This window comes from Rhea pennata, chromosome 8, assembly GCF_028389875.1.
Source record: "Rhea pennata isolate bPtePen1 chromosome 8, bPtePen1.pri, whole genome shotgun sequence".
Lineage (NCBI taxonomy): Eukaryota > Metazoa > Chordata > Aves > Rheiformes > Rheidae > Rhea > Rhea pennata.
Window position 1 is genome coordinate 23,462,896 of NC_084670.1, and position 19,006 is coordinate 23,481,901.

Below are 19,006 nucleotides of genomic sequence, written 5' to 3' on the forward strand. Positions count from 1 at the left end.
CAACAGATGTTATTAGGGGCCTGGTGAATGTCAGAAGAAATAGAATATATATGGAAAATACCTATTTTTTGTGCATTAGTGAGCTAATTGTATGGTCAAAGTAGTAAATTATACAGCACTGTTTTCAATAAAATATAAAATTAAAATTAATATTAATAAAATCCAAATTTCAATGAAATACGGACTTCATAAAAGTCCATTCACAGCTAAAATAAAATGCAGCACAGAAGAGAGCTGACAAATGCTTTTTACATACGCAATATTTCTCTTTCCTCAGTGTAGCTTTTTACCTAATTTTTCTTTTAAAATATTTTAATAACCTTTCAAAAAGAAATATTAAAAGACAGAACATAGTTTGCAAGTAGCAAATGGGCAAAAATATTTCAATTTACGGGAAAATAATTAGAAGATACATGATACTTGGGTCATGTTCTTCAGCCCATCTCCAACAGGACCTCAACATAGTGATAGTTTGCAAGTATAGATCATTGCAGCTGTAAATTAGCATCAGGAAAGATGCATATGTATGATTTACGGCTTTATGGCTTTTAGGTATCGTACGCTTTATGTGCAAATGACCTAAATTGCATTTAGAAATAGTTAGAGATGCAAAGCAATGAAAATTACAAGCACAAACGGGAGTATCTGACAGTAACTAAGCTTTTGCTCATGGACAAGTGAAACTTTCTGGCAGCAACACCTCATTTGAGAAAACTTGCCCTATATAATAGATAATGTGGAAAAATCCTTACTGTTAAATAAACTTAATCACTAACATGATTAAATATTTATATCTAAATATTCAATGAGGTGTACACACAAGATCAGCTTCAAAGAAAAAGCATTTCAGAACCAGCCAGATTTGCAGTTTCTCTCATTGTTTCTTTCCATGCAACTGCACCTTTCTTCTGCACATAATTTTAACATCTATCTTAATGCTTTTTAGGACAACCTTTGTATAAAAGGGAAGAGAACAGAGAGAGGCAGAGAACTTGATCTGGCCCCTTGCTGAGATTTTCAGAGCCAAGTGCTCAATTTCATTAATATTCTTTAGCAGCTGGACATCCAGCTGCTCTTGTGCCTCAAAATGTGAACATAAAGTTACTTTTACTAAAAGCATAAATATTCATTTTAGTAAATATACATCTAATGATATCCTTACAGACTAAAATGAACTTGTAAATCCATAATCACAGGCTAACAGAAATTAGTCTGCCTTTTCACGATGCTCTCTGAATAAATAACTCTATTAAAAAGCATATATTTAAAAAAAAACTATGGTAGAATCAGTCATCTTATATTCTATTTGCTTTCTTTTTAGTAACTCCAGTTGTTTTTTATGAAGACCAATTTCCTCTATCAGCAGTTCTGGAATACAGGACTTGTGGCTGCCCCACAAAGTTGTAGAGCAATAAAAAAAGAAATTAGTAGCACTACTTTCTAGCTTTACATTGATCAAAGGAATATAATAAAAATAGTCTATGATTTTTTCTAGTCATCCCAAAAATACATCATTTGGCACTTTTGGAGAGCGGAGAGAAATGTTAGCTTGCTGCAATTGGAAAGATCCGGTTTGCCATGGAAATGTTACATGAATAACCAGAAACGTACATTCCTGAAAAAAGCAAGGCATTAGGAATACTCTGTCTGCTGCAATATGTCCGTAAATAATATACCATAGCATGAGTTACTATAGTAACTATTTGGATTTGAGATCACTGGGATTTTTTTCCACTAAATTACAAAATAAATATTTATGTAAAATATTTTTAACATTATCAACTAAGATCAATCCAAAGCTGATTATTTTTTTTTAGGCTTTGTTCCCTTCTCCCATATGACATATTTGGATGAGGTATTTTCTTTTGACTTGGCATGCTTAAGTCACTTACTCCATAACGTAGAAATAAACAGGTATCATTTAGCACAAGAAGCTGAAGCAGATCCTCTACTTGGAAAATGTTCAGGATGGGCTTGTTTTGCTGAATAAAACAAATAAATCATGCATAAATGACATCAACCTTTCTTAAGGAACAGGTTCTGCTTCTATCCACAATTAGTTCAGATTGACTTTGCAAAGCATTAAACAATTGCTAGTATAAAAGGCAGGATGATTCCTAACATACGGTGGAAGGGACAACAGCAACAGTGTTCCAGCATTCAAGCTGGAATACCAGGATGCAAAACATAAATAAAATATGTAACCTATTGCCTTAGCTAAAGAAGAAAGCAGAGAAATTGGTTGTTTGTTTTGAACTTGAGAGAAGGAAGCAACAAAATGTTAACATAAAAAAATAATTGTATCATGAGAAAAAGGTCAGTTTTTTGTATTGGTCCATATAATTGAAATGCATTTTTAAATACCAGGCAGAGGAAGGAAAGGAATCCACAACAATGACTTTTAAAAGGCATTATTATTCAAAACTGTATTTTCAAGGCAACAGTCAACTGTGTTTGAAAAGTTCTTTGAAATAACACTAACACAGTTACTTTAGTTGCACAGTGGCACAAATAGTATGCATTTTAAGCCTACTTGCAGAATGTAGACATAACGTGTTTATGACAAAATAAAATTGTAAGAAATCCAGTAAATAAATTGGTCAAAGTCAACAAACTTTACCCACTTTTCACTTGAATGTCTTTACATGTAGCATGTACACCCTTGCACATACAGACATAAAATAAAAAAGATATTAAAGACTTATGTCATTCAGCAACCTTTTTGTCTTACTGTTAGTTTGTTAAAATGCACTCTGTTCAAATATAGAAAAATACTAAAATTAACTCCTCTCACTATTCTCTGAAGAATACAACTTGAGTTTCACACTCATCCTTTTAGGCTGACTTAACAAAAACCAACTTATAAAGAGCAAAAATGTGGCAGAGGTTTTTGAAGTAGTCTGGTGGGTTTAGATATATATTTCCCCTGAAAATGTTGGCAGATATATTTTAATTCCCTTAATGAACGGAACATTTTAATTGATGGGTGTCATGGAAGTATCTGGCAGTAAAAGCTATAACAAGTCTAAAGCTTTTTGGTATTCCAGACCAGAAAGGTTGGCACTTTTTCTCCCAAATTAGTCGACTGTACCTGATTTTGTGCTCTTTCATCTGACCATAAAAAGATAAATGTTTTTTTCTCTGTATGAAACAGGATGCTTTTCTGCATAGAATAACTTTTGTTCAGTCAGGCTCCGTTATCCCAAGTGGTTTCAGAAAATGTTTGGGTATTCTTTGCATAGATCTTATTCCTTGCAATATTTTTTAATATGAAGCAAATAGGCAAACAGGGGCTGATCTTGCGCGAAGCCTGCCTGTGTGATTTTTTGCAGCACATTTCAACAGCATTTCTCGCTCTCCCACAAAATGTTAGGTGGCCCAAAAACTCACGGGTCCAGAAGCCACAATCACTTGCTGCATTACAGACTTATTTTTCAAGACGAAGCTGACCACGGCTCATGTACATAAAAACAGTAATTCAGGACTTCACTGTCTCAATAGTTTTAGGTTTCAGTGGCGTGTCACGCCGCCCTCAGCACAGGGCAGAACATCAGCCATGCAAGATTTAACAAATTTCTGTGTTGGGTATTGACCACTGAAACAGTTTGCATTCTGTCTCATACAGAACATACAAGATTTTTTTTTTTTTTTTTGATATTTTAATTGATCATTGATATACATAATAGCGGGCAGTTCTTGCTAAGATTTTTTTTAGAAGAATTATCAGAAGATACGATGCCTCATTTGCTGGATAATAAATGTTTCATCGTGGTAATAACAGGGAAGAGTACATTTCTGAAACACTTTTCTAGCTGGAGAAATGGATTAGAGAGATTACCATTTCATCAAAGTGGCAGAACAGTTGAGAGGAAATATAGAAGGAAATTTTCGTATAATTTCTGTAGAGTTGCTATTTGTCAAACCTCACTAGCATCAATCATACTGTATCTTTTCTTCTGATGCAATCACATCAAAAAAGCATGAAGTTTCTCTTTAAAACGCATGTGCTAGAGTCAAAGAAGGGGAGACATACTATGACAAGATGTGGATATTTCTTTGAATTACACTATTATCTAGATAGGAAGAAAGGCCCAATATGCTAAGCAGATAGCACTATCACTTTAATTTTAGTTTATAAACAAGTACCAAGTGAGTCTTTGCCAGCATTAAGGAGATTCTTTTTCTTTATTAAATTTTCTGTAGCACATTTTAAGCTAAAGAGGTACTATAACTTCCAGTGAGGTATGAGATCCTGTGTATTACAAGGAACATACCCATCTTCAAACATGAAATTCACATATAGAAAACAGGAGTAATCTGAAAAATCTCAAGAATAAGAGTGATCAACATGTCTGGATTGCACTCTATCAAAAAAGCATTTTAATGGGCTTTGGGGAAGGCACTGTTACATCAACCCCACACAGAAGCCACTAAAAAAAAATAAGAAATGCCCAATAAAAAGATTTGCTGCAAGTAAAACAGTAATTGCTGAATAAGAATAGGGAAGCATATAAGCCAGATCACAAGTTTTTTTGGTGTTTTTCCCTGTGTTTTCTTATGTTCTATTTCTACTTAAATCCACCCTCCCCTCAAATTTAAAAAACCAACACTTCAAAAATTATATAAAAAAAAAAAAAAAGCTCAAAATATATATTCAACAAAATACAGATAGCTGTAGGATCACTTCCATATGTTGTTCAAATGAGATTTGAGAGACATCCAGAAGCTTAAACTGGTAGAAATCTTGCCTACTTTCAGTGGTGCTATTTCTATTCAGACATGAAACATTTGTGCTTGGAATATAGCATAAATATAGCTGGGAAGTTTAGAGTATAAGAGAGGAAAATGAAAATAAAATGAAGTACAGAAAATCAAATGCTTAGTTCTTCACTAAAAGTTCTGAAAAACTATCATATACAATAGCTTACCTGAAGAATCACAACTGTCACTTGCATTTTGGATTATCCACATAGAAATTTGTATGCATACTTCTGAAAATTGGACATCAAAGAACAATGACTGCAGGTTCTTTGAAATATTTTTAATAACAGAAAGGATTAAAAAATTACAGCATAGAGGCAAAGTCACCTCTAACTTTTCAGAGTTTTCTGAGAGGTGTCATAGGTCTTTAACGCCTCGTTAAAAGGTTATAGTGTGTTTATGCTTCGTTTATTTACATAAATTAAAGGCTTTATCTAGCATTTAATGTATGTAGATTATATCATAGCGACACTTCTCTAAAGTGAACTAATTCCATGTTCCCCTGCAGATGTGTTTGTTATTGGGTCTATAATTAAGCAATTATTCTTCCTTTTTTTCTGAGGCACCTAGGTGACTCGGTACACAGGGTTTGGATCTGCATTCCCTCCTCCTTGCAGAGGACAGTCCATACTCCACAGCTGCAGTTTTCCATTTCTCTCCATTGCTTGAAACCTAAGCCTGGATGAATAAAACTCAGACTGACCTCACCACGGCGGGTTACCACCAGGTAACACTGTCACCTCATGTCCCATTTCATTACCGGGATCCAGGCGAGTTGTCACATGTCTAACATGCAATATTATCATGTTTTATATTTTTTAAGATTGTTGATTATGCTTTATATACGAGAGGAATACATTTTGATCCCTATTCCATGCATCGCCTTCAATGCCACTTCTGCAGCAGTTATAACTAGGACTAGCCTGGAAAATGGTATATTTGCCTGCTGATAAAGTCAAATCAAAAAGTTAGATGATTAACAATGAAATTCGTGTCACTGTATCTGGTCTCCCCCCAGCATTACCAGAGAACGTCAGAGCTTAAAGCCCTCAAGCTGTCAAAAGGCCTTCATCGTACGTTTAAGTACGCACCTTCTCTCAAAACATCCAGTCTGAATGAACTTGTAAGAGGACGTAAATTCTCTCTTCTACATGCCATATAGCAGATGAGTATTTTAAGGGACGAAATCATAGCAACTTGACACTGTAGTTGACCTTGCTCTAGAACACGTGTATATTTTTAACCACAGGACTTCCCATTAAAAAATTCCTAACAATGGAGATCATGTTGTGTTATATTCTTGGGAGAGTTTCACAGTACTACACTCATCCAAAGTTACAGAGTTGCTGTGGGCTCAGGTGGTCCCATAGGTCTCTGAGGCGGGAAGAGAAGAGAAGAGAAGAAGCCATCACCCAGGTGTGGGAAATTCAGCCTCCATCCCTTCGACAGACTGTTTGTTTGGTGCCCAGCAGTTCACCCCAGACGAGCCACTTAGTGAAATAATCACTGCTTTTGGTCTGCCAGAACAGACTCTCTTGTGAAACCAGTTGTAATGTATCAGTATCTAACAATCTCTTCTATACCAGAAGATATGAACTAGATGGTTCCACATTTCCATTGTCCGTATAATTTTTGTTGTCAAATTAATTAATTTTTTAAGCCATAAAGAGAAGTTAAAGAAAAAAAATAGTTAAATGCAATGTATAACTCAAAACAGACCTTCTTGTTCAAATAAGAACTTTTAAGGTCTTTTTTATACAGCTGTAGTAACAGTTACTGGGTTTCAGATCTCCCTAAAAAGGAGACCACCTCTAATGAAAATTAAAAAAAAAAAAAAAAGAAAAAAAGAGTTACTAGAAAAAGACAGGTGGAAATCAGATTGTTATACAGTTTTGAGACCACAATTCCTCATAGCTTTCAAAAAGTATGCATTTTATCATATAATTTTCATAACTTGCCAACATTACATATTTACTGTATTCCTTCTTCATTCCTTTTGATTCCACAGTTTTACACAAAAATGTCTAGAAAAACAGCAGGTTTGTTCTTAATAAAACCAGTGCTTTTTTCCTTGTGTTAATGCTCAATCGGGAAAACATGTTTTTGCCTCCATTATCCAGCTATTTGTTCTAATAAGTTTTATAGAAGGGGAATGCACTATGCCAGGCATACGTAGAAAGCATTTCAGCAGACATATGGCTTTTGCCAAAATATATTATCTGATTTTTCCTTCCTTGTGCTTTACTTCCTATAATCATATTCTAGTAAATTCAAACTTATTTCAGAGGGCATTCAAGCTTAAGGATTTCGGAGGTCTGTGTTGAACCTGACACTTTTGGATCTGCAGTTCTTCAAGAGTGGAAGACTTCTATAACACAACTGCAACCTCATTTTATTTAAAATCATCCGAAGCTGAGCTGTCAATAGCTTGGAGCTGGAAGAATGGGAAGCACATAGGGCACTCTTAGAAAATCCTGGAGTACTCCCAATTCATGAAATCCTCTGCAACCACAGTTATATTTTTCTAGGCAATAGAAAACTCCTTGGAGAGGACAGTCATGCACAGCCCGCCAGGCTCTCCCCTGGCTCCTTCCACTGTACGGACGTGCCACCTGCTTCGAGAACAGCATATAAGCACTGAACTACCAGGGTGGATTCAAACACTGATCTCATTTTCCAAGATGATACCTATGAAACATGACTGCAGTACATAAAGAAAAAAAAAAAACATTTGTTATTGCTGTATATCATTAATCCATCACTGGTCCACTGAGGCATGCAAACACTTTTGAATTCTTTGCCAAGACAGCAAAATTGCAATAAATCTAATGTTGCCAAAGGCCTGCCTGCTAGAAAAAGGAAAAAGAGCAAAGCTTGAAAATTTATAACGGGCTTCCTGGAAAAAAAGACTCCATTTAGAGAGACCCACAGCACAGGTTGTGGCGGCCAGCAGCTGCCTGTCCGCAGAGCTCCTGTCAGCTTCACTTCCTTCCTCCAGGCAGAAGTGACACTGGCAACAGCTTTCTAGCTCAGCTGGCCGACAGGCATCGGTTCTTCCTTCCTAATGCAAACTCACTGTTGGCCATGCAAAATGTTTCATTTTTTCCTATATGAAATTTCTATTCTTTAGTAGGATATTTGCAGTCAGCGTGTTATTCAGCACTTAATACATCCTCCAGAACTTGTTTAGACTACAGCTGTCTCAAAAGAAGATAATGCCTTATTGAATAAAAGTATTTTTAACCAAGAGCCAAAGATTTTGGATTATCTTTGCTTCTCCAAATTTGCCTCTTTCAGATGATAATTACAACAGAATTTAGCTAAGGGAACTTTACAATTTCCTAAGCCACAGTTAATTTTTTCTGTGACAGACTAGAGTAAGAGGTTACTACATTCAACCATTTATTGCTGTACTCCCCACACTATAATATTGATTAAACTGTGTGTGTGTGACAGGACCTCAAAGGTATTAACTGATACAGTTAAAAATAATCAAAGCAAAGACAACTTTGTTTCTATTATTTTCAAAACTAGACAATTTCAAAATTTAGATTATAGAGTACCAAGAGGACATGAGCTTAACTATAAAGCTGGGAACGGTTACTTGGATCTACTGCCATCAAAGCAGTCATGTGTAAACATGACCTCTTCTAAAATCCTCTAGTTCTGATATTTTCCAAACCTTCCTTTAAAGTATAGACTTCCTGTAATTAGAGATGTACACGTGGCTTATGGCACCGATCACAAGGAAACCATACAGAAAGACTTTAAAATGTTGAGTTCATACTGATGGTTAGTCTACAGAAAAAGAAAAATTTGAAGTGAAAATTCTTCAATTACTGCCTCTGTAGACAGCTAAAAATTTACCAGATGTTTTTTTGGCTAGTAAACCATGGCAGCAAAACCACTCAAGAAGAATTGAACCTCAGCTAAGAAAAGGAAAACAAATTTGCCCAAAGGGATTATCAGCACCTCAACCTCTAACATGACCTATGAATAGGATTAAAGGATTAGTTAAGCAAACTAGCAATGGCGGCAAAATGGTTGAACCAGCCTTTAAACAGCTCCATAAGGAAAGGCAGGATAAATTGGCTAGAAATATTACAGCCTTAATGAGAAGGGCTGAAACAGAGCAGCGCTGCCTGTCAGTTCTGGAGAAGCAGGACCCAGCTAGGATGTCCAGGAAAGAAGGGTTACAAATGTCCCAGTCTTGTTCGCACAAATAAAATGCTTGAATAACCATTTGAGACTCCTTTAATATTGCGCTGATTAACTGTAACCTCTTGCTGCAAGCATACAGAGAGCCAAAAAATGGTTAAACACCTGCTTCTCTTCTTTAGGGCATATCAGGTCATGAACATAACACCATAAATGTATCTATGACAAACCAGCCGACCTCGTTACACGATCAAACACACGGACCTTTGAAAAGAGGCCATAACAGAAAGTTTCTTCCTCAGTAAAATCAGGAAGACATATGCATTGCTGGGAAATTGAGTATTCCCTGGAGCTTCTCTAGGCAGAGGAAAAGCTAAGGGAGACTGGTATTAGGGCAGCTGGAAAAAAGCCTACAAAATAATTATAAGAACATTTGAAATATCATTAGAAAAGCAAACTCTTTCCAAAAAATGAAAAAAACAAAACAAAACAAAAACAAAAAAACTACACCGACCGTTAACATATCTTTTCCTTTTTACTTCAACGTTGAATCATCAAGAAACACACAACAAATTCGGTAATTTTTCTGATATGCTTCCCTTTACGCATTAAAAGCCAAATAACTCCGCCTGTAGTTCCACCCATCTGGATGGCTGCACAACATTAACATGACCCTAAAATATAGTATTAAAAAAGAGCAATGTCAACATACAATACAAAAAACAACATTCTAGCAGAAAGTCAGACTAAAGAAAAAAAAAGGGGAGGAGATATAAAAATATAAATAAAATCAGTGTTAATACTTCGAACACATTAATGCACTAAACCAGTGAGAGGGCCAGTTACGAGGGGTGCCCTTGCTGGGCCGGCTGATCGCACTGGGAACCCAGCGCCCTCTGGTCCTGCCCGTGGTAGTTCCGAGTCCGGCAGCACGTTTGCCATCTGGCTGATGGTGACAGAATTAAATCATACCCAACACGCTTAAAACAAAAGATATTCTAATTTTACCTTCTGGCAGCCTGAACAGCATCTCGCTCATCTTCTCCGGGGAAATCTTCAGATCACAGCTGTCCTTTGTGTTCTTTACCTATTCCTCCTCTTTCTACCACAGTTTAATGACAAAGATGCCAAAAGATAATAATGTCACAGGACTTCTACAGAATTAAAATCTAGGCTCCTGAAAGGGAGCAATGTATTCGGTTAGATTACCTCATTTTCACTCCACAGCAAAGTTGGAAAGTATTAACTTTACCAAAATAAGTTCAAACAATAACTCTGCAAATAGTTGCAAAGATCTTGCTCAGTTTTGCAAAGTTACAAGAGCCTAGCAGATTTAAATAAGAGACAAAATATTTTTTTGTTTCTCATATATAACTATACACATCTTACAGTATAAGGGCTGGTCATTTTACAAAGAATCTCAAGCTATTAAAATAACGATGAAAGACTTTTGAAGGAAATGAGTGTACTCTTTTTAAACAGGTATTATGCAGGTCTAATTTTAATTTCCACAAATATTAATTAAAGAAGAATTATGATGTAATTGTATATAATATACTCTTACAATACAGAGGACTATGTTGCTGCCAGAGGATTCTATGCTACTGCCCATTGCCGTAATATCTTAACACTTTCCATCTAAAACTGACAATTATGTGAAACCTCCACTGAGTCACATGAATAAGCTCCCCCCTTCATAACCTTATGAAAAGGTCTAACCACAAGGTGAGAAGTGCAGTAGCAAAACCTCTTTGCCAAACTGTAGCATGGATTTTTCTTAGGGTCACCTGAATATATATATATATATGTTTTAACAAACAGAAGCAAACATACAACGCATATAGGTCCAAAACTCACAAGCCAACATGCTTCAAAAGTGAAATGTTCCTATTTCACGCTGATCAGTAGTGGCTAAAATCCACCTTTACAATTATTTAAAGTTTCTGAAAGCTGTCAAGGACACTTCATGGACTCCAGACTCAAGTATGGTGAATCATTATCAGATCTCACTAATATCAGACCTAATGCCTAGATCTCTGCTGTTTCTTATTTTTTAATATGCTCCTCTTTCAGCACTTACCTCCTAAGCGGAGGCAAGGAAATTACACTTTTCATTTAAAAAACATATATTAAAATAAGTATTCTTATGTTAGATAGTTAGCTTTCCTCTGCCATGATTGGATTTGATATTTTCAGATAGAAGTGTAAAGTATAAGAATGTATGCTTATATTTCAGCTGCTTATTTTATTAATTAGGATGTGCAAATGGACTAAATATATAGATGATGTTACTTCCCTACTATCCACAGGAATGTCCCTGGTCTTAGTGTCAAAAATCAATGTTTATTCAGACGACACACTTTTTTATTCAGAATGTTAAGAGATTTTATCACTCCGTCTTGCTTTAACTCAGTACAACAGCATCTTTCAAGTTGTATTTTGAAAAATACAGATAAGCATTGACTGCTGGAATTTGTTCTTTGTAGAATATATTTAACAGGTATCTTCAGTCCCATACTGTAAGACAGTACGCATGGGAATCTGTCAGATAAGTAATAAGCTGTTAAAAGGGTAAAATCCCTAAGACATATTCTTGTCTATTATGCTTATATTAAACAGAAAATCTTGTTACAGTTTTTGTCTTAAGGGCAGTTCCAAATGTAGGAGAATACAGACATCTTGCATTTGGTATCAAAAATATATGTATGACTCAGAAGATACCTATAAATTAAGTCATAAAGTGGACCTTTTCTTATTTCCACTCCTTTTACAAGGCAGATGTTCTAGCTTTCCACTACTCTGAAAAGGCCAAAAGTTTTCTTAGTACACAAAAGTAACTGGAGGTTATTAGGTAAAGAAAAACATTCCCAGTTGGAAAAACATGGTTTCACATCTTCCCAGTGTATCAGCCTTTACAAATGTAGAATGAAAATTCTGTAGCCAGAAGGAAGCAGGAACACAAGATGCTTGGATTTATTGGCCACCAAGGCCAATCAAATCCTGGGAACACAGTGCTCCTGCTAGGCTCCAGCCTAATAGTTTCATGGAATTAACCTGCACAATGTTTTTACATGCTGTTCACCTAAACAGCTGTTTCTATTAGTATTTCAGTCTTCTGTGGAATAGGACTGTTAATCCCATTCCAAAGCATTGCTAGGGCTGATATCTTTTTAGAAGCATTTCTTCTATTTTGATTCACTCAGCCCAGAAAATGCTACGTTGCAGCTCTTGTAGGTTTCAAATCAAACCTGATTTTTGTTATCATTGGCCAAAGACACAGAAGGCTAAGTTCATTTGTCTTTTTCCCTTTTTTTCATTTTGCCATATCCCCAACAGAATTCAGATAGTTGGAGTTTTCCAAGCCACAAGCAAGAAGTCTGAGGGACATAGGAAGGAACATGAATGCTTTCTGAAAAGAGGAGAGATGGGGACAAATGCACTCTCATAACAAAAGTGGCTGCAATTCTTTCTTTCTGCTATGAAAACTACTTTCTGCTTCTATTTCTTCCTTTTTCTCAGTATTGCAGCAAAAGATCTGAAAATGAAGATACTTCTTGGATACAACCTGTACAAAAGACCGCTAAATAAGTTTTAAAAGATAACACAAAGTAATACCATCAGTTAATATACGTTCAACTCCTGAAATACTTAGGATTAAACTCCCTTCTCTAATATAACAAAGACTTCCCATTTTTCAACATACAGAGTCTCTTTTTGCCCTATAGAGTCTCAAAGGACAACTGACGTCCTTGCAGATATTCCAGATATTCCTAACTCACCTTAGAGATATGAGGAGCCTGACTCTTTATCAGAGACTATATTATCTTCTAAAGAAACACCAAGTTTATGACCCTATGCATTTTCTTCAAGAGTCAAAAAGTAAACAAAAGTTCTTTCTTGAAACACTCAGTTTATTCTCTGCCTGTGGTGACATAAATCAAGAGTAAACTCAAATTAAAGAATGTCTTGGGTTTCATTATGTTATAACTATATGCTATAACTAAAGCATGTTATAACTGACAGTTTTCAATCAGCAGAACGTTAAGAAATGAGATTTGTTTTCATCATGTTTAGATTCACTTTCATCACTTCAAAGATCTATTTGGAAAGTCTCATCTATTCCACAGAAAAAGTCACAAAAACCTCCACACCAACTAGCTCCCCACGTGTGCAGAAGTTATTTGTGTTTATAGCTATAAAGCAAGCAGCTGTTATCTAGAATCTCAAACCAATTTAGAAAAAAAAAATCTCTACAATGTTTCAGCTGTGGACTACCTCAGCCTTAAGATTTTTTTCTTCTTTTTGGCATTCAGATTCCTGATAGTTCCAGCGCATTTGACCTAAAGCAAATCGATATATTAGAGTAGGCTGCCTCCACATTTACGTCCCTCGGTCTGTTTAGCTGACTCTACAGTTACTTTATCAAAGCGTGTGCACTCTTTTGAAACCAAAACTTCAGTTACTGGCATACAGCAAGCAGCTTCTCAGCTCTCCCCCTCCGCTGCCAGCCGACCGCTCCTCTTCGGCAGCTCCTGCTGCACAGTGCCTGCACTGCCCCAGCGCTCTCGCTCAGCAGCACGCACAAATTCCTCATCGCTTTGCGAGTTCAGCACTCCCCATTGCACGCACCTTATCCCGCTCTGCTTATACAGCGGTCTTCATGGGCATCCCCAGTCCTGTCCTTTCCTGTTTCGCCCCGGCAGCCCTGCAGGCCTACATACCTTCGATTAGGGTACGCCCTAAAATAATGCAAGCAATCGTGCTGCCCCACAGCTCCCGCACGTGGTCACCTTCATCAGCCCCATCATACTCTGGGTCCTCTCCCTTATTCTCACAGTTGTCAGCTTCCCTATTCTTGCAAAGAACAAATCACACCAAACTCAAACTCCCCATTCTCTCTCTCAGCTCAGAAAAATTCCCTTGTTTTCTCTTTCCTGCTTCAGCTCCCAGAGGCTGCTGCTTGCTTTTAAAGGATTTTACTGCAAGTCAGCCCTAATTATCTCACTAATCTCTGCTGTGATCAGAAGGATGAGCCCCTCAGCAAAACTTTGGTCTCTCACTAAGACCACAGAGGACAGCGACACACACACACACACACACAAATTTACCAACCCCTGGTACACAGAAATTTCCTTCATCATTAGAGGACTGACAGATCTCAGAAGTAGAGTAATGATTGATAATCTTTTCTGGAAAAAAAAAATCTTGTACTGTCTGCTTTCACCAGTGTTAGTTCAAGTTAGAACACAAATAAGAGGAAATCCCAAAAAATCATCTTCACTTTTTGAAAGTACATGGACAAATCAGACAACAGAAATACTGTGCATTGAAGGAAATAAATTAAAGCAACCATCTGTTTCTATAGGAAAAAAAGCAAGTTATATTTATCGTATAAGACAGAATATGCTTCTTAATAGAAATATCACAAATTATGGTATGCAAAGCCTAGAGAGGAAAAACATCAAAGCTTTCATTGTACCCAGAATACAAATATCATTAATGGTACCACAGGTGTCTCAAAGAAAAGTCAAAAATAGTTAAAAAATTATAAATAATAAACAGAGCCACATATGTTAAGGAACTACAAAAAAAGTATGAGAATGCATACTTTGTCCAGCTAAATCCTTTCTGATTAAGTAACAGAAGGAGTACAAGAAGTTACCTGCCTCTTGCTGCAAATCAGGGAAGGAGTAGCCATCAAAACCCTAAAGAAATGTCTACCCTGTGCATGTATTTCATATCTTCACTTCTCTATAGATGTGACAACACAATTTACATTGTCTACAAAGCTATACAGTCATTTGTGATTCATTTGAGATGAGGTGACATTTTGGCAAAGATTCACATTCACTACTAGTTGATCATGGGACAGCACCACCACTGTATACCATACAAATATTTCAAGAAACAATTGTGGGGCTTGTTTGTGCTCTTGGAAGAGTTGCACTAAAAATGATGAAATCTTGAACGAATAATAATAAAAAATAATAAAAAATAATAAAAAATAATTTAAAAAACTTTCTAAATACTTCATATTTTATATGTGTGCACGCGCACACACACACACACACTTTTACACTTCAAAGGATAGATTCTTAAGTGCTTGGCTCATACAGTCTTGGCCAGATTTTCATTACAGCTCAGCAGTTGTTGCCATTTATGGCACTTACAAACAGATTTTCAGATTTCAAAATAACTCACTTATTTTTGACCATCAGTGAAAGCTGTTCAAAATTCTGACCTTAACAAGCATCAAAATTCTGAATGAAAAATTTACTTATTTGTGTTGTTTGAAAAACAATGGGGGAAGGAAACTACCAGTTAGTAGCTAGTAGGAAGTTACAAGTTTCTGTTCCCTATTTTGAAATTTAATTTTAAATTTTAATTCTAATTTGAAGCTTAATTGAAATTTAATCTTAGTTGAAAATGTCCAACTAGTCCTTCTCATTCTTAGTGGCAAAAGAAATAACACTACTCTCTTTGATTTCAAGTATATTTCTTGGAGATCAGTTCTGACGGGACAGCTGATTCAAAACTCCAGTCCCATTTGTTTTACTTTATACTGAAAGCATATGTTTATTTTTAGAGTGAAACATGCAACTATCTTCATTTGACTTTAGTGGGCAATAGATGAGGTCATAAATATGTGAGGAGTATATATCATAGGAGCTAATAAACTAATATTATAACGTAGAGAAATGTTGATATTTTCAGCTTCAAAGCTCTTCATAAAAAATATTAAGACATATTGGCTGAAACATTGAAGAGTTGGGGGGAAAATTCCAATTACAATGAGTGATATTTAAAGAGAATGTACTTAAAAGCATGGAATACAACTTATCCCTAAAGTAATAATGTTAATTTCATTGCACTACACCAAAAATGAACTTAGCCTCTTATTTTTAGACAATTTAATATCCAAGCCTCTTCAATTAAAAAGTCCATTTCCTTTGGTTATTTGGTAAATAAGTATGAGAAACATTCTGTGACATCCTTCTATGACATGAAAGCAGAAGACTATAGTGGGATTTTATAGACTGTTACACAAAAAATAAAGCCTTAGAACTTGCAACTATTTATATAAACTATTAAACATGCAAATGGTCCAACTGAAGTGACTTAACCTTAATTTTTGCTTTCAGTGATGTCCAAACATCTCTGCTGTAAGTCTGTTATTATCTATATGCAATCTTGGATACCTTTTGGTCTCTTCTTGGATGCCATTACTTTCGACTCTACACACTGACTGCTGAAGTTCATCTTTACTACTAGTTACCCTCTTCATCAGATCTGTAATTTGGTAACTTTCCCATATTCTAGACCCACATCAAAACCCACAGTATATCGTGCATATACATACCATAAAATTTATCCTGGCTGCCTGAGTGAAAATCTCCTTTACCACCACAAAAATCTATATAGCAATTACATTTAAAAATAGGATGTAGCTGTTACTGAAAGCTGTATGTGTTCTGCCAGCCTTTCTTGCTCATCAGTGAATTTCTCCCCTCTTTCATGACTTTTTTCCCCTCATCCTTAATCTTAGCTATAGCCTGTCTAGCCTACTTACATCTCAGCTTGTACTCAACCAGCCTATTCAAAAAGCTGCTGCTAAAATTATCCCTTTCATGCTGCTCAGACTCTACCAGATATTCATATTCAAATCATCAAACCCTTCATCCTCTGCTTCAGGTTCAAGGTTCTGCTCTTAAATCCAAGACCCAGAAAAACACAACACATACCCACAGCTTTGCTTCAAACCGCTTTGTTCATTTTAAAACTTCCCGTCTCCCCACTATGCTCTTTATACGCACGTTCATGCCTGTTTTCTTTTCTGTACCCTGCCTGAAGTTTAGCACCTACAAAAGGGATTTTTACCATAAATCAGGATAACAGCCACTTAAACACCCAAACTCCAAGCGATCCTACTTAAAAGAGAGACGAAAACCCAAACAACTCCAGTCTAAGATGGTTCTCAGTTGTAGTCTTAGTTTTCTAAAATACCACAAATCTTTTGCAAAGCTGTCTTGTAATTAAAGGAGAGCGGCTCTTTGTCTCGCAGGACATCTCCTTTGCTTTATTTTCTTTTCTAACAGACTGAACGAGGTCCTTACTCTGAGAGAGCTGTTAAAAAGTGAAATAACAATGCCTACCTTGGGCCTAATTTTACACTGCTCTTCTCTCCTCTCCTATACTTCTGAATTCAATTAGCTTGTATCTATTCTCATTTAATCTATTTAATCTCTCAGCACTCAACTGAGACTGGCACAGGGCACTGTTGCCATTACCCTGCAACTGCCGCTTGCTCACCCACGCTTTTTTTTTTATTATTTATTTAATCACCGAGGGAGTACATTTCCTACCCATCAACAGCACAGGCACCAAGACAAAAAAGGAAAAGAGAAAAAGATCAATTAAAAAAAAAATCAGTTTTATGAAACCCCCCACCTGCCAGCGTTTGCTCTCGGGCACTGGTTTACGTGCCACAGCGGCTCTCGCTGGCTCGCTCCCAGGGTTCTCACAATGGCACCCAGAGAGCCCCGCCGTGGCGCCCATCACGACTTTAACACTAAAAACCTGAAGGATGTCTGTTCTCTGCCTATGCTTCACCTTAATTATTAGGTCTCAATTAACACCCTGCCACTCTTTGCTTTGCTTTGCTTTGCTCTATTTCCTGCAACCTGATAAAAAAAGAGAGTAAGACTCTCATAATCTTAGTTTATCCAATAACATGATTTTCCAGTTGAAAGGAGATTTTTGTCTTTTAATTCTTTTTCTAATTAGTTTCTGCACCTTGCATTCAGCATTCCCCACAATTGTCTATCAACAATGTAAAAAAAGATTATCTTTTTCATGTTGCCAGAAGACAGGGATCTTAGAGTTAAATCCAATCTCTGAAACAATGCTTAAGCCTCCACATTTCCCTACCCTTCTTTTCCTCCCCTTCCTGCCTGACTTCTGATTCCTCTGCATTATTCTTCCTGAATGCTCCACGTGAATAGTTAGTTCCCAATATTGAAAGGAATTTAATACTTAAGTAAAATTATCACATATTATTAGATTTCTACCTTTGAAATAGCAAAAATCTTTAAAGATCTGAAGTTGAAATCTTTAAAGTATTAACAAATGTTTTATCTAAGGATCAAACATCTTTTGAAAATGATAGGTAAAGCACAGCAGAATCTCTGTTGGCTTCAGTTTGCAGAATTTCTCCTTACTTAATGTGTCATATTTCCCTGCACAGAATGAAGGCTTACAAACTCTCAAAACCACAGGCATTGGGGCAATTTAATTTACTAAGCTGCTATAGTAGGATGAAGTTTTCAGAAGTCTACAAATCCCTGGGAATTGTTCCATAATTCTTATCATTATGGATCATAGGCAAGACATAATGATTTAAAGAAGACTGGTACACAGTAAAATGTCCATATATAAAAGTGATACAATAGACAAAAAAATAGATATACAAGCTCATGTGCATGTAGTAGATACATCCTCCGTGTATGAGGAAAAGTTATAGCAAACTAGACTTGTTAATCTAGTACGATATATTTGTTGGCTCCCTATGTAGCCAGTTCTACTTCCCTGCAAGGCAGGAAATTACAACTGTGCACTAATGAGCACACCGTGGTTGACTTCACATCCGCATGTTCTACTTCCTCAATATGGTCTAGAAATTGGTCCCAAATGACTCACCCTAAATAACAGGGGCGCACAACACTACTTTAAACAGGCAAAAATAGTGTCATCAGGATAAGAAACTAATAGATTCATGATGGACAATGGCCAAGTGGGAGGAAATTTGGTTTAGAAGTTTAACTATTTGGTTAAAAAAATTGTAGCATCAAAACAGAGGGAAGATCTTATTCATTTCCCCTTTTCTCAGGTCCCTCAACATGTTTACAGACTTTATTGGATGTAGGTAAAGAGGTCAGTAAACAGAAGCATCAGTAGAAGCATCAGTAGAAATTTCCACCCACAGCAAATACATTTTCCTTGAAACTGTTTTCAGAACTTGTCTGTACATATTTGACCCAAAACTGTAAGATGGTTGTTAGCCTTTCAGCTGTAGTTAGTGCTGAAATGG